This window comes from Microcaecilia unicolor, chromosome 6 (genome assembly GCF_901765095.1).
Source record: "Microcaecilia unicolor chromosome 6, aMicUni1.1, whole genome shotgun sequence".
NCBI classification, from domain to species: Eukaryota; Metazoa; Chordata; class Amphibia; order Gymnophiona; family Siphonopidae; genus Microcaecilia; species Microcaecilia unicolor.
Genome location: NC_044036.1, coordinates 136,305,516 through 136,321,913, shown reverse-complemented (window position 1 = coordinate 136,321,913; position 16,398 = coordinate 136,305,516). Strand labels below are relative to the sequence as shown.

The 16,398-nt window shown below is 52.1% G+C and overlaps 1 protein-coding gene across 1 annotated transcript in view; it reads left to right on the top strand.

Annotated features, from left to right (window-relative positions):
• CHCHD6 (coiled-coil-helix-coiled-coil-helix domain containing 6) overlaps positions 1-16,398 on the top strand; it is a 227,308-nt gene that overhangs the window by 189,444 nt on the left and 21,466 nt on the right. The window lies entirely within an intron of this gene.

The window sequence follows — 16,398 nt, the reverse complement described above, 5'->3', positions numbered from 1 at the left end:
CTTTGACTTCGCCGACGCGATTTTTCCGTCGATGTCCTCGAAGGTCCCGAGTGGATTTAAAAAGTGTGGTCGCTGCGGCCGGCCGATCTCGCAGACCGACACCCACGCTTGGTGCCTCCAGTGCCTCGGGCCGGAGCACAATATCAAGTCGTGTTCCCTGTGTCTCGGTCTCCGGAAACGGACTCAGGTTGCGAGGCAAGTTCTGCGGGACCGTCTTTTTGGAACTTGCGCCGGCCCCTCGACGTCGACCTCGACGGCATCGGTATCGACGCCCGGTCCTTCGGTACCGGTATCGATGCCCGAGACATCGGCACCGATGGCATCGACCCCAGGAGAACAGGTCCCGTCGGCCCGCCGGTCCGCCGGCGAGGGTAGAGGTGAGCGGCCGCGTGGGCAGTCGGCCCCGGTCACTCCCTCAGCCCGTGGCCCTCGGGACCGAACCCTGTCTGACCCGGCTCCTCGGGACCGAGGGGGATCGTCCTCCTCCTCCTCCATACCTCCCGGCGCCGGTGACGCGCATCGAAAGAAAAACAAGAAGCGTCGTCACCGGTCGCCCTCGGTGCATCCGGACATCGGAGTGGAGGCGACGCCGAAGCGTCATCGTCGAGAGGAGAGGTCCCCGTCGGTTGTGGAGGTACCGACGCGTCAGGGTTCCGGCACCTCGGTGCCGTCTCCTGGCCCCCATCAGCTTCTGGCACCGACACGCTTACCGGCCCCACCGCCTTTCCCGGCAGCGGGCCTGGACGAGTGCCTCAGAGCCATCCTTCCGGGGATCCTGGAAGGGCTGATGCGCCAGGCTGTGCCGGCGCCGGGGGTGCTTGCGCCCTCGGCGCCGATGTCTGTGGCGCCGGCGAGCTCTAGCCCGGCGCCGGGGCCGTCGACACCGCCGCCGCTTGCGGCGCCGGTCTCGACCGCCACGCAGGTGGAGTCCCCGTCGACGCCGATGGAGGGAGCTCCGTCCCCGCCGGCGCGGGAGTCCACCGCTCGACGACACCGAGACCTCGGTGCCTCGACGTCGAGCCGGGCCCGGTTCAGGACTCAGCTACACGAGCTTATGTCCGATACCGAGAATGAGGCCTCGTGGGGGGAAGAGGAGGACCCGAGATATTTCTCCTCAGAGGAGTCTACGGGCCTTCCCTCGGACCCCATGCCTTCACCGGAGAGGAAGCTCTCACCTCCTGAGAGTCTCTCCTTTGCCTCCTTTGTGCGGGATATGTCTATTAGCATTCCCTTTCCCGTGGTCTCTGTGGAAGAGCCGAGGGCCGAGATGCTCGAGGTCCTCGACTATCCATCACCACCTAGAGAGTCCTCCACGGTACCGCTGCACAATGTCCTCAAGGAGACACTGCTTCGGAACTGGGTGCGACCGTTAACTAACCCCACCATTCCCAAGAAAGCAGAGTCCCAGTACAGGATCCACTCTGACCCAGAGTTAATGCGGCCCCAATTGCCCCATGACTCGGCGGTCGTGGATTCTGCTCTCAAGAGGGCACGGAGTTCGAGGGATACCGCCTCGGCGCCCCCGGGGCGGGAGTCTCGCACTGGACTCGTTTGGGAGGAAGGCCTACCAATCCTCCATGCTCGTGACCCGCATCCAGTCATACCTGCTCTATATGAGCATCCACATGCGGACTAATGTGCAACAACTGGCGGACCTGGTCGATAAGCTCCCGCCGGAGCAGTCCAGGCCTTATCAGGAGGTGGTCAGGCAGCTGAAGGCGTGCAGAAAGTTCCTGTCCAGGGGTATCTATGACACCTGTGACGTGGCATCTCGTGCTGCGGCCCAAGGTATAGTGATGCGCAGGCTCTCATGGCTGCGTGCCTCTGACCTGGACAACCGCACCCAGCAGAGACTGGCCGACGTCCCTTGCCGGGGGGATAACATTTTTGGTGAGAAGGTCGAGCAGATGGTGGACCAACTGCATCAGCGGGAAACCGCTCTCGACAAGCTCTCCCACCGGGCGCCTTCAGCATCCACCTCAGCAGGTGGACGTTTTTCCCGGGCCCGGCAGGCTGCACCCTATTCTTTTGCAAAGCGTAGGTACAACCAGCCGGCCCGAAGGCCTCGTCAGGCACAGGGACAGCCCCAGCGCGCTCGTTCCCGTCAACAGCGTGCGCCTAAGCAGCCCCCTGCGCCGGGGACGGGCTTTTGACTGGATCCATGGGAACATAGCCGCCCTCAAAGTGTCCGTACCGGACGATCTGCCGGTCGGGGGGAGGTTAAGTTTTTTTCACCAAAGGTGGCCTCTCATAACCTCCGACCAGTGGGTTCTCCAAATAGTGCGGTGCGGATACGCCCTGAATTTGGCCTCCCTGCCACCAAATTGTCCTCCGGGAGCTCAATCCTTCAGCTCCCATCACAAGCAGGTACTTGCAGAGGAACTCTCCGCCCTTCTCAGCGCCAATGCGGTCGAGCCCATACCACCCGGGCAGGAAGGGCAGGGATTCTATTCCAGGTACTTCCTTGTGGAAAAGAAAACAGGGGGGATGCGTCCCATCCTAGACCTGAGAGGCCTGAACAAATTCCTGGTCAAAGAAAAGTTCAGGATGCTTTCCTTGGGCACCCTTCTGCCAATGATTCAGAAAAACGATTGGCTATGTTCCCTGGATTTAAAGGACGCATATACTCACATACCGATACTGCCAGCTCACAGACAGTATCTCAGATTCCGTCTGGGCGCACGGCACTTTCAGTATTGTGTGCTGCCCTTTGGGCTCGCCTCTGCCCCTCGAGTGTTTACCAAGTGCCTCGTGGTGGTGGCGGCCTACCTACGCAAGCTGGGAGTGCACGTGTTCCCCTATCTCGACGATTGGCTGGTCAAGAACACCTCGGAGGCGGGAGCCCTCCGGTCTATGCAGTGCACTACTCGACTCCTGGAGCTGCTGGGGTTTGTGATAAATTACCCAAAGTCCCATCTCCAGCCAACGCAGTCTCTGGAATTCATAGGAGCTCTGCTGAATACTCAGACGGCTCAGGCCTTCCTTCCCGAAGCGAGGGCCAACAACCTCCTGTCCCTGGCTTCGCAGACCAGAGCGTCTCAGCAGGTCACAGCTCGGCAGATGTTGAGACTTCTGGGTCATATGGCCTCCACAGTTCATGTGACTCCCATGGCTCGTCTTCACATGAGATCTGCTCAATGGACCCTAGCTTCCCAGTGGTTCCAAGCCACCGGGAATCTAGAAGATGTCATCCGCCTCTCCACCAGTTGCCGCACTTCACTGCTCTGGTGGACCATCCGGACCAATTTGACCCTGGGACGCCCATTCCAAATTCCACAGCCCACGAAAGTGCTGACGACGGATGCATCTCGCCTGGGGTGGGGAGCTCATGTCGATGGGCTCCACACCCAGGGTCTGTGGTCCCTCCAGGAAAAGGATCTGCAGATCAACCTCCTGGAGCTCCGAGCGATCTGGAACGCACTGAAGGCTTTCAGAGATCGGCTGTCCTGCCAAATTATCCAAATTCGGACAGACAATCAGGTTGCAATGTATTACGTCAACAAGCAGGGGGGCACCGGATCTCGCCCCCTGTGTCAGGAGGCCGTCGGGATGTGGCGTTGGGCGTGCCGGTTCGGCATGCTCCTCCAAGCCACGTACCTGGCAGGCGTAAACAACAGTCTGGCCGACAGACTGAGCAGAGTCATGCAACCGCACGAGTGGTCGCTCCATTCCAGAGTGGTACGCAAGATCTTCCGAGAGTGGGGCACCCCCTCGGTGGACCTTTTCGCCTCTCAGACCAACCACAAGCTGCCTCTGTTCTGTTCCAGACTTCAGGCACACGGCAGGCTAGCGTCGGATGCCTTTCTCCTCCATTGGGGGACCGGCCTCCTGTATGCTTATCCTCCCATACCTTTGGTGGGGAAGACCTTACTGAAGCTCAAGCAAGACCGCGGCACCATGATTCTGGTGGCGCCCTTTTGGCCCCGTCAGATCTGGTTCCCTCTTCTTCTGGAGTTGTCCTCCGAAGAACCGTGGAGATTGGAGTGTTTTCCGACTCTCATCTCGCAGAACGACGGAGCGTTGTTGCACCCCAACCTTCAATCCCTGGCTCTCACGGCCTGGATGTTGAGGGCATAGACTTCGCTGCGTTGGGTCTGTCTGAGGGTGTCTCCCGGGTCTTGCTTGCCTCTAGGAAGGATTCCACTAAAAAGAGTTACTTTTTCAAGTGGAGGAGGTTTGTCGTGTGGTGTGAGAGCAAGGCCCTAGAACCTCGTTCTTGCCCTGCACAGAACCTGCTTGAATACCTTCTGCACTTATCAGAGTCTGGCCTCAAGACCAACTCAGTAAGGAATCACCTTAGTGCGATTAGTGCTTACCATTATCGTGTGGAAGGTAAAGCCATCTCTGGAGAGCCTTTAGTCGTTCGATTCATGAGAGGCTTGCTTTTGTCCAAGCCCCCTATCAAGCCTCCTACAGTGTCATGGGATCTCAACGTCGTCCTCACCCAGCTGATGAGACCTCCTTTTGAGCCACTGAATACCTGCCATCTGAAGTACTTGACCTGGAAGGTCATTTTCTTGGTGGCAGTCACTTCAGCTCGTAGGGTCAGTGAGCTTCAAGCCCTGGTAGGTCACGCTCCATATACCAAATTTCATCACAACAGAGTAGTGCTCCGCACCCACCCAACGTTCCTGCCGAAGGTGGTGTCGGAGTTCCATCTTAACCAGTCAATTGTCTTGCCAACATTCTTCCCCAGGCCGCATACCCGCCCTGCTGAACGTCAGTTGCACACATTGGACTGCAAGAGAGCATTGGCCTTCTACTTGGAGCGGACACAGCCCCACAGACAGTCCGCCCAATTGTTTATTTCTTTCGACCCTAACAGGCTAGGGGTCGCTGTCGGGAAACGCACCATCTCCAATTGGCTAGCAGATTGCATTTCCTTCACTTACGCCCAGGCTGGGCTGACTCTTGAGGGTCATGTCACGGCTCATAGTGTCAGAGCCATGGCAGCGTAGGTGGCCCACTTGAAGTCAGCCACTATTGAAGAGATTTGCAAGGCTGCGACGTGGTCATCGGTCCACACATTCACATCACATTACTGCCTCCAGCAGGATACCCGACGCGACAGTCGGTTCGGGCAGTCGGTGCTGCAGAATCTGTTTGGGGTGTAAATCCAACTCCACCCTCCAGGACCCGAATTTATTCTGGTCAGGCTGCACTCTCAGTTAGTTGTTCTTCGTAGGTCAATTTTCTGTTGTACCCTCGCCGTTGCGAGGTTCAATTGACCTGGGTTCTTGTTTTGAGTGAGCCTGAGAGCTAGGGATACCCCAGTCGTGAGAACAAGCAGCCTGCTTGTCCTCGGAGAAAGTGAATGATACATACCTGTAGCAGGTGTTCTCCGAGGACAGCAGGCTGATTGTTCTCACCTACCCTCCCTCCTCCCCTTTGGAGTTGTTTCATATTTTATTGCTGGTCATTCAACTGGCGGGAGCGGTCGCGCACGGGCGGGAAGACGGCCGCGCATGCGCGGTGGGCGTGCCCTGCGTGCCGACCATCCCGCGAATCCTTTTCCGGTTGGTGGGGGCTGCCGCGGACGTCACCCAGTCGTGAGAACAATCAGCCTGCTGTCCTCGGAGAACACCTGCTACAGGTATGTATCATTCACTTTTCTGTACGTAGAATACAGATGTACTGTATTGTGGCTTGAGTCCCTCATTAATTCTGGGTACTGCAGGAAATTGTTTTAACTACTTACTAGATGACACAGTCCACCAGCCCATCTCTGACCAAGCTCCAGCATGGCTCTAGTGGGCAGTGTGCCAATGAAAACATGGGATAATATTCAGCATTTTGTTAAATACTGGCACTGAATATTCGGGCAGTCGGCGGCCTGCTGGGTGTTATTGGCAGTACCCAGTTAATTTAGCAGCCTTTTTGCCATGTTAAGCGGATAGATATCTGGGTGGTGCCTGGGTAATTCCCAGCTCTGCCTTAATTTGGCCTTCGGACCACCCCTCCACTAACTTGATAGTACTATGGCAGACTGGGTTATGTGCCACTGAAATCCAAGGATATCTGGGGACGAGTCTCTTACACCCGTTATCTTACATGAAACATTGCACACAAGTTCTGTTGTTGGGTACTAAGAATCCCATGGCCTGTGCCCGATGATGTGGATAAATAAGAGCATAAGTTGTATAATTTATTACCTGCCAAACTGCCCCATCTATGCTCTACTTTCCTAGTTAGAGAAAAACTAATTGCCCCTGCGCTTTGTTTCTTTGTACATGACATAGTAATATAAAAATATAGTAGATGACAGCAGATAAAGACCTGTACCAGTCTGCCCAACAAGATAAACTCATAGCATAAGGTATGATGTGATACTATATATGTATACTTGCTCTTGATTTATCCTTATCATTTTCAGGCACAGACCATAGAAATCTGCCTGGTACTGGCCTTGTTCCAACTTCTAATGTCATCGAAGCCCCACTCCAGCACATCCAAATCTGTCCAGCCACGATTAGGGCACTGGCTTTGCTTCTCAATTACTGGTGGTGTCATCTGATCAGCGCTAAGCTTGTTTGGTTCCACGCCTTCATACAGAGTTCCTTTGGGTTTATCCCACACACTTTTGAATTCCATTGACTGTTTTCATCTCTACGACCTTCCATGGGAGGGCATTCTGGGCATCTACCACACTCTTCATGAAAACGTACTTCCTGTTTTATTCCTGAGTTAGCCCCCCCTGCAATCTAACTTCATGTCCTCTAGTTCTACCACCTTCCAATCTCTGGAAAAGGTTGGTTTGTACATTAAAATGTGACTAAAGCTGTAGGTTAGGCTAATGTCTTTGCCACTATCTGTAATACGAATTGCTGCTTCTGCCACCACCTTTTGAGAGACAGTTTGGGGGGGGGGGAGAGATTTGGGGGGGGAGGTTGAAGAAGGACGTGCGGGGTGATACCGCTTCAGAAGAGTGCTGCTTGCGGCCCTCACCTCATTTGGCCTAACGGTAGGTCCATATATATCTTTGTATTGTTTGAATATTTTTAGTGCTGTAATTGTCTGTTGCTTATGTTTGATTTATTCTTACCGTACACCGCCTTCAGTAAATTCCTTCAAAAAGGCAGTAAATAAATCCTAATAAATAATGAGAACCAGGAAGGAATAATGTATTTTCTCTGGCTCTCATTTCACTCTTTCGTACATCATGAGCTATAGGTGCACACAGGAAACGTTGAGCAATAAAACCCATAACGCGTATAGAAAGTCACACCAGTGCTAGAAGATCTCCTCTCAATAGACTGCCCAGCATACAGAGAGAAATCTTTCCTTTTAACAGTCTGCAGTTTTTCTTACTGTCAACAGACTGCAGCACCTCTTTGTAATGTTATTGCCTTGACTCAAGGGAATGATCAGTGTTGCAGAACCTTTCACCCGTAGGCCACCAGTTCATTTCCCATCTCAGGTTGCCCATGTGAAATTGGATGTTTGTCTCAGCCCAGTGCCAGAAAGCATTCACATCACAACTCTTGTCAGACTCCTTTGAACCTGTGAATTCTGCTGAACGCCTCGTCATTGACTTGTTAGAAATGGACATGACAATGGAGAGACCTGGCCATTTTTCTCCCAAAGCATCCTTGTGTTGGAAGGTGTCCAGTCTCAACCCTTTCAGCCTGCTAAACAAAAAGTATTGACCAAATACAAGCAGCAGCATCATTACAAAGAACAGACTGCTTTTAAATTTCCTTGCATAACATAAAGAATAAGTGTAATAGTAAGTTAAAGGTACTACCACAAAAATTAACATTCCGCAAAGTTTAATATCTAACACACACCCCAATCTTTAATTTTATGTTCTTGTCTCATATCAGCGCTCGAAGCCTCTTTGTCGTGCAATGCAATGATCATAAAATAAGAGCTCGAGTTCTCCTCCTCAAATAACCTGTCCATTCTCAGCCATGCAACATCACCAGAGGGCTCCTTAGCGTTTCCGATACCAGCAAAATGGTTCTGGGGCTCTTGCTTAATTTTCTGTGAAGCTGTAACAGATGTTTGGAGGAGAGATTTTCTAGTGGGTAGTAGAAGCCCAGAGAAAGTGTGAGAATAACTCACTCCGTGATCTGTGACGGGCAGAAGTGATTAGTTGAGGCTTCACAACTTGACACCAGAATTTACAGCTGTCTCTTGTTCCTGTTCTCTATTGTATATTTTTGTATTTTTCTCTTTGTGGGATTATGTTTCTTTAACATTGAAGGGGGGGGGGGGCATATCCAGCTATGCCACTGCATTTATACAGTAATGTAGATGATAAGCTCACTGAGAGGGAAGCACTGTTCATATTTTTTTTTTGTCTTTCTGTTGTAAGCTGCTTAAGGAATAAAGATCTGTTGAGTCCGAGTGACTTAAATATTTCCCTTAAATTTGTATTCTAACTTCACAAAGAGTGAATTCTTTACAGGCTAGGATACTACTACTACTACTACTTAGCATTTCTATACTGCTGCCAGGGTTACGCAGCGCTGTACAAGTTTAAACACTGGGAGGGACATTCCCTGCTCAAGAGAGCTTACAATCTAATGGTAACAGACTACGTAGTCAGTGTAGGTAACAGGAATGGGGAAGGTGGTTAGGCGCCAAAAGCAAGGGAGAAGAGATGGGCCTTGAGTAAGGACTTGAAAATGGGCAGGGAGGGCGCATGGCGTATGGGCTCAGGAAGTCTGTTCCAGGCATAAGGTGCTGTGAGGCAGAAGGGGCGGAGTCTGGAGTTAGCGGTGGTGGAGAAGGGTACAGATAGGAGTGATACTTTTACTGAGCAAACTGAAAATTGTTCAGAGCTGATCACTGACTTGGATCTGAAGCAACACATTTGTTGGATTTGTGTCAAATCCAAAAATACTTTAATGCAGATGATTTTATAGTGCTTGATGTTAACAACAATTTTGGACAGATGTGTAGAACTATATTCAAGAAATTCTAGACTTTACAGTACAAATGCCAATATATTAGAATCAGTTCGTCTGAACTTTGATTTGACACAAGATAAGCAACATTTATTTAACATTTTAATTTCTGTTATTTTGCAAATGATTCTAGGAAACTGGGAAATTATAAATACCCTAAACAGCACCTGTTGGTAGAATTGAACTTACCGCTTGGTTGGAAAATGTGTGGGGTACAAATGCAGAAATAGTCTAATCTTCAAATATTTGAAATCATCTTCATTGAAATTCAGAGATATTTTCCTTCTAATAATAATATTATCCCCTCATAACCTATTCCTTGTCATCAAGCAGATGAAGCCATTACGTATGGGTTATGTCCATCAACCAGCAGGGGAGATAGAGAGCACTCGAACTTTCACAGTGCCCTCTTGGCCAGCTAGCTCCACTGCCATTTCAGTATTCTCTATCTCCCTTAGCAGGGTGGCTGCAGCTTGTTCGAGCTCCAGAAAAATCTGCCGGGAGGTGGTTCCTGGCTTGCCAGTTGTTAACCGGGGTGTTGGAGGCTATAGCAGCTTCACTTTAAAGGCACATAGGTTAGCCCTTTCCCTGCCTTACCCATACCTCTGTGGATGTGGACATATTGCCTTGCTTTCCCTGTCCTTACCCACCAACAGTGGATGCAGGCATATAGGTTCGCCCTTTCCCTGCCTTTCCCAATCATCTGAGCCTCCGGAGTCTTCAATACCTCTGCTTTCCTCACAGCTTTAAAAAAAAAAAAAAAAAGTCGCGTCGCGTTTTTAAACGCAGAGACGCTGGAACAGAGGTTTTTGACCTGATTTTCAGCAGGATCGTAGTTGTACACTAGATCCTTTGAGGTAAGAGTGTTTTCCAACTCCTCCGGGTGGGCCCGCGATCGGGGCGATTTTATTTTGGATTTTACCGCCGTTTTTCGGCGATGGCTGCAGACAATGTAAAGCGCTGTTCCACTTGTGGCAAGCGCAAATCAGCAGCAGGGCTCTGTAAATCGTGCTGTATTGGCGTAGGAGCCGGCCCGAGCATGGCGAGCAATGTTTCTTCCCGCTCTGAGCTGGCAGCGGGCGCCATTTTGCTTAAACCGCATGGCGCGGCCTCCGAGGACACGGAGAGACCTGAGCCGGGTGGGGCACCTCGAGATGAGGTTATTTCAGGAGTGGCTAGCACCGGACAGGATTTGGGTGCCCAGGGTGAGATTTTCTCCCCGGATTTTGTGCTTTTGCTGCATAAAGCATACATGATGAAAAGAGCCCTTCCTCAAGGGTCGCCTGAGGCTCCTCTGATTGCCCCCCCCCCCCCCCCCCGATGGATTCTGGCCTGGGACTGCCCAGTGAGGTTTTTTTCCCGGATGCTTGGCCTAAAGATAAGCGCAGAAGGGTTAATTCCCCTTCAGATTGTGGTGCACCTCCCCCCCCTCCCCCCCGTGGTCGGGGTGTGAGGATTCGGAGAACTCTGACAGACGTTCTTGGTCTGAGGAACCAGAGTCAGGTGCGGATTTACCACAGGATCTGGATGATCCCTCCGCGGTGAGGATTTTCCACCGTGATGAGCTGCCAGCGCTTATTTCAGATACCCCCTCTCGATTGAAGATCCTGACAGTGGCATGGCCTCCTCGGGTAATCCCAGGATGGCTAGTACCAAGAAAGCTGCTCGGGCCTTCCCTTTGCATGACTCCATCCTAGAGCTTGTTTCGGCTCAATGGGCTGACCCCGAGGGACCTTTGAGAGTTTCCAGGGCTATGGGGCAGTTATTCCCTCTGCGTGAGGGACATATGGCTCGTTTTCAAATGCCTACAGTGGATGCCCTAGTCACTGCGGTGACAAAGAGAACTACCCTCCCTGTTGAAGGAGGTGTTGCCCTGAAGGATGTTCAAGACCGTAGGCTGGAAACAGCGTTGAAACGGTCCTTTGAAATTGCAGGTCTCACTGTTCGGGCGTCTGCATGCAGCTGTTATGCTGTGAGAGCCTGCCTAGCTTGGCTGCAACAGGCAGTGGCTCAGCCCGGAGATGGAGCGGAGCCCTTCTTGGATGTGGCTCCGCGGATGGAGGTGGCCTTGTCCTTTCTGGCTGATGCCCTTTATGACCTTGTCAGAGCTTCGGCTAAACAAATGGCAGTAGCAGTGGCGGCTCGCCGTCGTCTGTGGCTACGACACTGGGCAGTGGTCATGGCCTCTAAGCAAAGGTTGGTGAAGTTGCCTTTTCAAGGACTTCTCCTATTTGGTGAGCAGTTAGAGAAAATTGTGAAAGGCCTGGGTGATCCAAAACCCCAGCGCTTGCCCGAAGATAGGCAGAGGCCTTCCTCTAAGGGCCAGGCGGTCCATTCCTCATACAGACCTCGCTTCCGTGAAGCTAGAAGGTACCGCCCGGGGCGTTCTGCTGGGTTCACTTCACGTGCCCGTGGTCAGCAGAGGAACTCCTTTCGCTCGGACAAGCGTTCCGCAGCCGGTGGCTCAAGACCAGGAGTTCAGGGGCGACCCTCTCAATGATGGTGCGCCGGCCCTCTCCTCGATGCCTGTCATCGGAGGACGGCTTTCCCTGTTTGTCGAGGAGTGGGCCAAGATTTCCTCAGATCAGTGGGTTCTGGACCTGATCAGAGATGGATACAGAATAGAATTCAACGCCCCAGTAAGAGACGTGTTTGTGGAGTCCCGATGCGGTTCTGCCGTCAAACGGGCGGCGGTGGAGGAGACTTTACAAGGTTTGATTCAGTTAGGGGCAGTGACCCCGGTGCCTCCCGCCGAGCAAGGCTGCGGCCGATACTCCATCTACTTTGTGGTGCCGCGAAAAGGTGGGTCCTTTCGCCCTATTCTGGACTTAAAAGAAGTGAACAAGTCCCTGAGAGTGCGGCATTTCCACATGGAATCCCTGCGCTCCGTCATTGCGGCGGTTCAGCTAGGAGAGTTTCTCACGTCTCTAGACCTGAAAGAAGCTTACTTGCACATACCGATTTGGCCCCTGCACCAGAAGTTTCTGAGGTTTGCGGTGTTGGGAAAGCATTTCCAGTTCAGGGCCTTGCCTTTTGGCCTTGCCACAGCTCCCCGAACCTTTTCGAAGGTAATGGTGGTAGTAGCTGCTTTTCTCAGGCGAGAAGGTATCAGGGTTCACCTGTACCTAGACGACTGGCTCATCAGAGCAGACTCTGCAACAGAGAGCTTACAAGCTACAGCCAGAGTGGTCTCAGTACTGCAATCTCTAGGCTGGGTCGTCAATATGACCAAAAGTCACCTGTCCCCTTCACAATCTCTAGAGTTTTTGGGGGCCAGGTTCGACACAGTCTCGGGCTATGTGTTCCTACCCGAGCTAAGGCGGTGCAAGCTTCAGAATCAGGTCCGTCTGCTCCTGAGGATGCCCCGCCCGCGAGCTTGGGACATTGTCCAGCTGCTGGGATCGATGACAGCCACGATGGAAGTGGTACCCTGGGCGAGAGCGCACCTGAGACCTCTACAGTATTCCCTACTCCGGAGATGGTCTCCTATTTCTCAGGATTACCAATGCAGACTTACTTGGCTCCCTGCGGCCCGTCTCAGCATGGAGTGGTGGCTCTCGGACAGCATGCTGCGGCGAGGAATGCCGCTGACGCTCCCCGTTTGGTGCCTAGTGGTAACAGATGCCAGCCTGAAGGGCTGGGGCGCACACTGCAAGGGGAAGCATGCCCAGGGTCTATGGACACCCGAGGAGTCGGAGTGGTCCATCAACCGCCTAGAGTTGAAAGCGGTGTTTCAGGCGCTTCTGGCCTGTCAAGTGACCCCGGAAGGATTGGCTGTCAGAGTGATGTCGGACAACGGTGGCCTATATAAATCGACAAGGCGGAACAAGGTGCAGAGCACTAGCCGCGCAGGCCGAACTGATTTGCCACTGGGCCGAGCTGCATCTTCAGTGTCTGTCGGCAGCTCATATTGCAGGTCAGAGCAATGTGCAGGCCGATTATCTGAGCAGGCATCAGATCGATCCAGCAGAATGGAATCTGGCAGACGAAGTATTCCTGCAGATCTGTGCCAAAGGGGGCAAGCCCGTGATGGATCTAATGGCGACAAGTGCCAATACCAAAGTCCCGTGCTTCTTCAGCAGACGGAGAGATCCTCGCTCGGCGGGGTTGGATGCCTTGGCTCAACCCTGGCCTCCGGGTCTACTTTATGTGTTTCCCCCATGGCCCTTGATAGGGCGCCTGCTCTTGCGGATTCGGCTGCACCCAGGAGAAGTGGTCCTCATCGCCCCGGATTGGCCAAGGAGACCTTGGTATGCAGACCTCCGACAGATGCTCCTGGAGGCTCCTCTGCCGTTACCTCTGGTACCGAACCTCTTGACTCAGGGACCGGTAGCCATGGAGGACGCTGGCCGCTTTGGTCTTACGGCATGGCTATTGAGAGGGCGCAATTGAGGGATAAAGGTTATTCCAATAAAGTTATTTCCACTCTCCTGCAAGCCCACAAGCGGTCCACTTCCGTGGCTTATGCCAGGATTTGGTGCCTGTTTGAGTCTTGGTGTGCTTCCAGAGCCATTGTTCCAATGCTGGCTCCTGTCTCGCCGATTCTGGACTTTTTGCAGGAAGGTGTACAAAAAGGCTTGGCCTATAATTCCCTGCGGGTGCAGGTGGCAGCGTTGGCCTCCCTTCGTGGTAAGGTGGAAGGCGTGTCTTTGGCTGCTCACCCAGATGTGGCACGGTTTCTTAGAGGGGTGCTTCGGCTTCGACCTCCAGTGCGAGCACCCTGTCCAGCTTGGAACCTGGGGCTAGTTTTGAAAACCCTGCAGGCATCTCCTTTTGAGCCGCTTCGGCGAGCATCGGAGAAAGACTTGACACTGAAGGCCGTTTTTCTGGTGGCCATTACCTCGGTGAGACGGGTGTCAGAGCTCCAGGCGCTGTCCTGTAGAGACCCATTTCTGCAATTTTCAGAGTCCGGAGTCACGGTTCGGACCGTGCCTTCCTTTATGCCTAAGGTGGTTTCAGCCTTTCACTTAAACCAGCCTATTTTCTTGCCCTCTTTTTCAGAGGAAGAGTTTCCAGAATCTTTTGGGCAGCTGCACCTTTTGGATGTGCGCAGGACTCTGCTGCAGTATCTGCGAGTTACTAACTCTTTCAGGACTTCTGATCATCTGTTTGTTTTGCTATCCGGTTCTCGCAGAGGGTCTCCAGCGTCTAAAGCCACTATTGCCCGCTGGCTCAAAGAAACTATCTTTTCAACTTATCTGCTGGCCGGCAGGGTTCCGCCTGTAGCCTTTAAGGCACATTCTACTAGAGCGATTTCTTCCTCTTGGGCTGAAACTGGAGCACTCTCTCTTCAAGAGATATGCAGTGCAGCTACTTGGGTTTCTAAGCTCTCTTTTGCCCGACATTACAGGCTGGATGTGGCTGCCAGGAGGGATGCGCGTTTTGGTGCACAAGTGCTAGCGCGTGGTGTGGCTTGTTCCCACCCTATCTAGGGATTGCTTTGTTACATCCCATACGTAATGGCTTCATCTGCTTGATGACAAGGAAGGGAAAATTAGGTTCTTACCTTGGTAATTTTCTTTCCTTTAGTCATAGCAGATGAAGCCATGAGCCCTCCCTGTATGATTGTCTGTATGCTGTGAATCTGTTTTTCAGGTTCTGTTCTAATTTCCTGAAGTTCTACTACTACTACTACTACTATTTAGCATTTCTATAGCGCTACAAGGCATACGCAGCGCTGTACAAACATAGAAGAAAGACAGTCCCTGCTCAAAGAGCTTACAATCTAATAGACAAAAAATAAATAAAGTAAGCAAATCAAATCAATTAATGTGAACGGGAAGGAAGAGAGGAGGGTAGGTGGAGGCGAGTGGTTACAAGTGGTTACGAGTCAAAAGCAATGTTAAAGAGGTGGGTTTTCAGTCTAGATTTAAAGGTGGCCAAGGATGGGGCAAGACGTAGGGGCTCAGGAAGTTTATTCCAGGCGTAGGGTGCAGCGAGATAGAAGGCGCGAAGTCTGGAGTTGGCAGTAGTGGAGAAGGGAACAGATAAGAAGGATTTATCCATGGAGCGGAGTGCACGGGAAGGGGTGTAGGGAAGGACGAGTGTGGAGAGATACTGGGGAGCAGCAGAGTGAATACATTTATAGGTTAGTAGAAGAAGTTTGAACAGGATGCGAAAACGGATAGGGAGCCAGTGAAGGGTCTTGAGGAGAGGGGTAGTATGAGTAAAGCGACCCTGGCGGAAGATGAGACGGGCAGCAGAGTTTTGAACCGACTGGAGAGGGGAGAGGTGACTAAGTGGGAGGCCAGCAAGAAGCAGATTGCAGTAGTCTAAACGAGAGGTGACAAGGGTGTGGATGAGGGTTTTGGTAGAGTGCTCGGAAAGAAAGGGGCGGATTTTACGGATGTTGTAAAGAAAGAAACGACAGGTCTTGGCGGTCTGCTGGATATGAGCAGAGAAGGAGAGAGAAGAGTCAAAGATGACCCCAAGGTTTCGAGCTGAGGAGACAGGGAGAATGAGAGAGCCATCAACAGAAATAGAAAACGGGGGGAGCGGGGAGGTGGGTTTGGGGGGGAAAATGAGAAGCTCGGTTTTGGTCATATTTAATTTCAGGTGGCGTTGAGACATCCAGGCAGCAATGTCAGACAAGCACGCTGAAACTTTGGTTTGGATGCAAGGTGAGATATCAGGGGTAGAAAGGTAGATTTGGGAGTCATCAGCATAGAGGTGGTAGGAAAAGCCATGGGATGAGATTAATGAACCAAGGGAAGAAGTGTAGATAGAAAAGAGGAGGGGACCAAGAACAGAACCCTGAGGTACACCGACAGGCAGAGGGATAGAAGTAGAAGAGGATCCACCAGAGTGAACACTAAAGGTGCGGAGGGAGAGGTAGGAAGAGAACCAGGAAAGGACAGAGCCCTGGAATCCAAGTGAGGACAGGGTATCGAGAAGTATGCTGTGATCGACAGTGTCAAAAGCAGCGGAAAGATCAAGAAGAATGAGGATAGAATATTGACCTCTGGATTTAGCCAGTAATAGGTCATTGGAGACTTTAGTAAGCGCAGTTTCAGTTGAGTGGAGAGGGCGAAAACCAGATTGTAATGGGTCAAGAATAGCATGTGAGGAGAGAAAATCAAGGCAGCGGCGGTGAACAGCACGCTCAAGTAATTTGGAGAGAAAAGGAAGGAGGGAGATGGGTCGGTAATTAGAGGGACAAGTAGGGTCAAGTGAAGGCTTCTTAAGGAGAGGTGTGACCACAGCATGTTTAAAGGAAGCAGGGACAGTCGCAGTGGAAAGTGAGAGGTTGAGAATGTGACAGATAAAAGGAATAAGAGTAGGAGAGATGGCATTAAGAAGGTGGGTGGGAATGGGATCAGAGGAACAGGTGGTACATTTTGAGGAAGAAAGGAGAAGTGTAGTTTCCTCAATAGTAACTTCAGGAAAGGAGGAAAGGGAATGAGGGGAAGGAGAGAGAGGGGAACGGACTAGTGGAGGGAGAGCTGGTGAGGTAGAGAAAGCAAGGTTTATCTTTTGAACCTTGTTG